The sequence below is a fragment of the Lipotes vexillifer genome, unplaced genomic scaffold (assembly GCF_000442215.2).
Source record: "Lipotes vexillifer unplaced genomic scaffold, Lipotes_vexillifer_v1.1 scaffold1315, whole genome shotgun sequence".
Lineage (NCBI taxonomy): Eukaryota > Metazoa > Chordata > Mammalia > Artiodactyla > Lipotidae > Lipotes > Lipotes vexillifer.
The window spans coordinates 1,024,964-1,031,686 of NW_006785785.1; the positions used below are offsets into that span (position 1 = coordinate 1,024,964).

Genomic DNA, 6,723 nt, shown 5'->3' on the forward strand with positions numbered 1-6,723 from the left:
GAATGCAAAATGGGGCCAGCCACTGTGGAAAAATAGTATTGCAGTTCCTCAAAAATATGAAACACAGAATTACTATTTGATCCACCAATTCCACTGCTGGGTATAAACACAAAAGAACTGAAAGCAGGGACTTGAACAGATATTTGTATACCAGTGTTCATAGCAAGCATTATTAACAATAGCTAAAAGGTGGAAACAACCTAAATGTCCATGGACAGATGAATAGATAAACAAAATGTGGAATATACAGACAATGAAATATTATTCAGCCTTAAAAATGAAACCACATGGATGAAACTTGAAGACATTATGTGAAATAAGCCAGTCACAAAGGCACAAATATTGTATGATTCCATTTATATCAGGTGTGTAGAGTAGTCAAAAACACAGAGACAGAAAGTAAAATAGTGATAACCAGGGGCTGGAGAGAAAAGGGAATGGAGAATTATTGTTTAGTGGGTACACAGTTTCAGTATGGGATAACACAGAAGTTCTGGAAATGGATAGTGGTAGTGGTTGCACAACAATATGAATGTAATTAATGCCACTGAACATAAAAAAATCATCCTGGGGATTCAAGAAGGTAACTGATTGTGAAAATGACTGTACTGCCCAAGGCAATGTACAGATTCAATGCAATCCCTATCAAATTACCAATGGCGTTTTTTACAGAACTAGAACAAAAAATCTTAAAATTTGTATGGAGACACAAAAGACCCCGAATAGCCAAAGCAGTTTTGAGGGAAAGAAACGGAGCTGGAGGAATCAGACTCCCTGACTTCAGATTATATTACAGAGCTACAGTAATCAAGACAATATGGTACTGGCACAAAAACAGAAACACAGATCAATGGAACAGGATAGAAAGCCCAGAGATAAACTCAGGCACCTATGGTCAACTAATCTATGACAAAGGGGGCAAGGATATATACAATGGAGAAAAGACAGTCTCTTCAATAAGTGGTGCTGGGAAAACGGGACAGCTTCATGTAAAAGAATGAAATTAGAACACTCCCTAACACCACAGACAAAAAAAAACTCAAAATGGATTAGAGACCTAAATGTAAGACCGGACACTATAAAACTCTCAGAGGAAAACATAGGAAGAACACTCTTTGACATAAATCACAGCAAGACCTTTTTTGACCCACCTCCCAGAGTAATGGAAATAGAAGCAAAAATAAACAAATGGGACCTAATGAAACTTAAAAGCTTTTGCACAGCAAAGGAAACTATAAACAAGACGAAAAGACAACCCTCAGAATGGGAGAAAATATTTGCAAACGAATCAACAGACAAAGGATTGATCTCCAAAATATATAAACAGCTCATTCAGCTCAATATTAAAAAAACAAACAACCCAATCCAAAAATGGGCAGAAGACCTAAATAGACATTCCTCTAATGAAGATATACAGATGGCCCAGAGGCACATGATAAGCTGCTCAACATCACTAATTATTAGAGAAATGCAAATCAAAACTACAATGAGGTATCACCTCACACCGGTTAGAATGGGCATCATCAGAAAATCTACAAACAACAAATGCTGGAGAGGGTGTGGGGAAAATGGAACCCTCTTGCACTGTTGGTGGAAATGTAAATTGATACAGCCACTATGGAGAACAGTACGCAGGTTCCTTAAAAAACTAAAAATAGAATTACCACATGACCCAGCAATCCCACTACTGAGCATATACCCAGAGAAAACTACAGTTCAAAAAGGCACATGCACCCCAGTGTTCATTGCAGCACTATTTACAATAGCCAGGTCATGGAAGCAACCTAAATGCCCATCGACAGACGAATGGAATAAGAAGGTGTGGTACATATTTGCAATGGAATATTACTCAGCCATAAAAAGGAACGAAATTGGGTCCTTTGTAGAGACGTGGATGGACCTAGAGACTGTCATACAGAGTGAAGTAAGTCAGAAAGAGAAAAACAAATATCGTATATTAATGCATATATGTGGAATCTAGAAAAATGGTACAGATGAACCGGTTTGCAAGGCAGAAACAGAGACACAGATGTCGAGAACAAACGTATGGACACCAAGGGGGGAAAGCCACGGGGGGATGGGGGTGGGGGTGGGATGAATTGGGGGAGATTGGGATTGACATGTATACACTGATGTGTATAAAGTTGATGACTAATAAGAACCTGCTGTATAAAAAATTAATAAATTAAAAAAAACCTACATGAACTTACTTAAAGGGAAAAAAAAAAAACTAAGTGAATCCAAATAAGAAAACTCCAAAGAAATGCACATCGAGACTCATCCTAGACAAACTTCTGAAAACTAAAGACAACAAAAATATCTTAAAAGCAGCAAGAGAGGGGCTTCCTGGGTGGCGCAGTGGTTAAGAATCCACCTGCCAATGCACGGGACACGGGTTCGAGCGCTGGTCCAGGAAGATCCCAAATGCTGCAGAGCAACTAAGCCTGTGCGCCACAACTACTGAGCCCACGTGCCACAACTACTGAAGCCCACGCGCCTAGAACCCATGCTCCACAACAAGAGAAGCCACCACAGTGAGAAGCCTGCGCGCCGCAAGAGTAGCCCCCACTCGCCACAACCAGAGAAAAGCCCGTGCGCAGCAACAAAGACCCAACACAGCAAAAAATTTTAAAAATTAAAAAATGTATTTAAAAAAGCAGCAAGAGAAAAATGACATCTTCCTTATAGGAGAAAAACAATTTGAGTTACAGTGGCTTTCTCATTAAAAACCATGAAGGCCAGGGACTTCCCTGGTGGTCCAGTGGTTAAGACTCTGTGCTCCCAATGCAGGGGGCCTGGGTTCGATCCCAGTCAGGGAATTAGATCCCTCATGCCACAACAAAGATCCCGCATGCCGCAACTAAAAACAGATCCTGTGTGCTGCAGTGAAGATCCCGCATGCAGTATTGAAGATCCCACGTGCTGCAACTAAGACCCGGTACAGCCAAATAAATAAATATTAACAAACAAACATGGAGGTCAGATGAAAGTGGCACATTTTTCAAGCACTGAAAGAAAAGAACTGTTGAGCCAAAAACCGATACTCAGCAAAATAGCCTTCAAGAGTTAAGGGAAAATCAAAACATTCTCAGATGAAGGAAAAGTAAGAGAATCTGTCACCAGCAGACCTATTCTAAAAGGATTCTAAATTCTAAAGGAATTCTCTAAACAGAAAGTAAATAATAAAGGCAGGAATCTTTGAACATCAGGAAGAAAGAACATGGTAAGCAAAACTAAGGGTAAGTAAAATAGACTTTCATTCTCCTCTTGAGTTTTTTTAGATAATCTTTGTGACAGTTGAAACAAAATTTATAACACTGTCTCCTGTGGTTCTAAATGTATATAGTGGAAATATTTAGGTCAATTATATTCGACAATTATATGTCTATGTCTATGTGTGTGTATATATATATATACACACACACACACACACACAAATACACTCAAAAACATTACAGAATTCTAAAAAAAAGTAGTAATCCACCAGAAATGCAAGAAAAAGAAAATAGAAGCAAAAAAGAAAAAACCAGAATAAACAAAAAAATTTTAAATGGCAAACTTAAAACCCTAATATATGAATAACCATATTATGCAAGTGATCTATGTAAAAAATATAAATTGTCTAACATATACTAATTAAATGACAGATTATTAGAATGGATTTTTTTAATGACCCAACTATATGCTGTCCTATAGGAAACTCGCTTTAAATATAGTGATATAGGCACGTTGAAAGTAAAATGATGGAAAAAGATATATCATGAAAACACCATTCATCAAAAGAAAGCTGGAGTGGCTATATTAATATCAGATAAAGTAGATTTTAGAGCAAAGAAAATGTTGCTAAAGACAGAGAAGGACATTATATAACGGGGAAAAAAGGTCAATTTACCACGAATACATAGCAATTCTAAATGTGTATGCACCAAACAACCCAGTTGCAAAATGTGGGAAACAAAAACTGGTAGAACTAAAAGAAGAAATAGATCATAGACTTATGGATACGGGTATAGCTGGGGACATCAACACTCCCTGTCAACTACTGACAGGACAACTAGACAGAAAACCAGCAAGGATATAGAAGAATTCAACAACAGGATCAAATTGACTTTTATAAAACCCCACCCAGCAGTAGCAAAATACACTTCTTTTCAAGTACCCACAGAATGTATACCAAGAAGGACCATATTCTGGGCCATAAAACAAGTCTCAATAAATGTAAAAGGATTCCTGTCATACAAAGTAAATTCTCTGACCTCAGTGGAGTTAAATTAGAAATCAATAACACATTTTGAAATGAAACCAAACCTGCACCTCCTAGCTCTGTGTCTGGGACTTGCTTTGTCCATAGAATTTATCTAGTCCAATCTCCTCGTTATTCAAGTGAGGAAACCGGAGCTCAGGGAGGAGACATGATGTCTTCAGGGTCTCCTCTCAGGTGCTCAATAAATATGCATTGGATCGATTGATTAGTGAAACATAGCAACACAACAGCAACTCTTTCTGGAATAGCTACTCCCACTGGAAGGCACAGACCTGAGCTCACCACGTCTGTAACCCCTTCCGGGGTCTCTCCTCTGGAACCCCAGCACCTTACATCTCCCTTTATCACACACTGTCCTGCTAGAACCCTGACTTCTGGCTGTGCCAGAGCTCCTCCCAGGGCAAGGACCAAGTCTTATTCATGACAGCTGCTTAGCCGATATTTAGTGTATGGATGGATAGATCTTTTCTTGAAGGAATCTTGCCTCCCAGGAGGACAGGTCCTTCCAGTGGATTCTGTACAAGGTGTAGAGCACAGTGGGGTCAGCAGGGGTGCTGTGAGCTCAGGAAGGTCATCCAAGGCTTTGGGATTTCCTGCTGCCCCTTGTGAAGGGCTGTCGTGGCTCTGGAGCTGCTCGATGGGTTGTAGGTCTGTCTTCTTACAAGTCCTGCTTTGGATGCCCCAGCGCACGCCCACCACCTCCCACGCCTCTACTCTGCTTTCATCCTGAGGTGGGCAGAGTAAGAAAACCTGCCTGCATTTTCCCCTCTTGGGATCTGGTTCCAGAGGTTTTTATCTGCATACATTTCTTTTCCCTATGATTTATATCCATATTTAAATCCTGCTTGGGGAAGTCATTATTGAATTCCCTCAGGCTTTTTGTAGAGAGTATATGAGATCCTTGATAAGCTTAATATATTTTTATTAAAAATTAATAAGAAAGCTATATTGTTTGCAACTTTTAAATCATAATTTAATTATTTTATTTAATATATGACCCACAATTCTACAATTACTTAAAAAAAAAAAAAAAGCTGTGATGAGATTGAAATCAGTTCTGGGGACCCGATCTTTCAAAGAACCTATCTTTACTCCTGAGTGAGCCATGCCTGTCATGTGGCAGACAATCTGTGCTTCCATTTCTCGTGTGACATTTAGAGTCAGTACACGGGAGGCAGCAACGCCCCCTTGAAGGCTTCAAATAGGTCCTCTGTGGAAGATTACAGGCAGGCTCTTTTTAAATGCTACCATTAAAAATATAAAATTTAATGGAAAGAGATAAGCTTTTCTCAGCACAGGCTGGCTCTGATTTTATATTTCCTTAATCTGTTTTACATATTGCTGCAGGAAATTAACTCAAAATTGTTCTCTCTGACATGTGCACGTGTGGCAGTTGGGAGGGGCTGAGAGAAGGGAGACACAGAGCTACAGGAAACAATTGTCCTGGTTTGTCAGAGATTTACTGTAACTTTGTCTTGGGGGGAAAAAAAGACCTCCTCATCTTCTTGCTGGGCTGAGGGGCTGTGGCCGCCATGCAGAGGCAGCCTGTGCTGACAGCTACATAGGGTTCCCTTCCCACATCGCTGAGAACTGCTGCCCCAGCTCACCTGCAGGCCCAGGTGACGTCCAAGACAAGGACCAGACGTCCCGCCGGACCAAGTCTGAGTTTTGGCTTCCCGTCCTGTGTACTCAACCTGCCACATTACTCTCACATACACACACACACACACACACACACACAGAACATAGTCATCACCATAGTTTGCACATTACTAAATCCTATTTCTTTCTTTCTCTCCTTTTCTCTTCTACCCCACCCATCACTCAGAGAAAATTACAGTGTTTACTTTAATCCTATTTATACTTGGTTTTACCTTCTAGACAAATGGTATGGATTTTTTCCAGTCTCTTCAGTGTGGTCCTCTGCGCCCAGCTATGCCCATTTCCTCTCTGCTTCTAGCCACCCCTGTGGATAGGATCCTCTAATCTTAGTATCTTAAATCCTACACATACACACCCAGGGGTTGCCCCTGCCCCACTCTTGCTACCGGTGCTGCATTCACCACCAAATAAGAGAACGTAGGTCACAACCAGCAGCTTCTTGACTAGGAAGACCTTCATGGCTCCTCAGGGTGTCTCAGAAGCCACACCTCGGAGACCCTCCAGGCCCTCTCCTTGGTCACTGAAGACCGTCTGCAGGTGGAGGCTGCACAGTGCAGTCATGGAATGAACACTGGGTTCACCCTGGGCTCCCTCTCAGGCCAAACATGAGGAAATTGCACCAGATGGTCTTTATGGCCCTCCCGCAAGGAAGCAGGCTGGGAGGTATGGAAGTGAGGCCTGGGGAAGGCCAGGTGGCTTCCCTTCCTGGCTGTGGCTCTGCTGTTCGTGAAGGGTTGCAGGGCCGGAAGCCTCCTTCTGATGCTCAGGCACCTGCCGTGCTGTGGGATGAGCAGGAA

At 41.3% G+C, this 6,723-nt stretch overlaps 1 protein-coding gene and 1 non-coding gene across 3 annotated transcripts in view; both read left to right on the forward strand.

Moving 5' to 3' along the window:
* SMYD3 (SET and MYND domain containing 3) overlaps positions 1–6,723 on the forward strand; it is a 727,677-nt gene that overhangs the window by 717,168 nt on the left and 3,786 nt on the right. The window lies entirely within an intron of this gene.
* Positions 2,748–2,819, forward strand: TRNAG-CCC (transfer RNA glycine (anticodon CCC)). Its single transcript has one exon. It is a non-coding gene; the product is annotated as a tRNA-Gly (tRNA).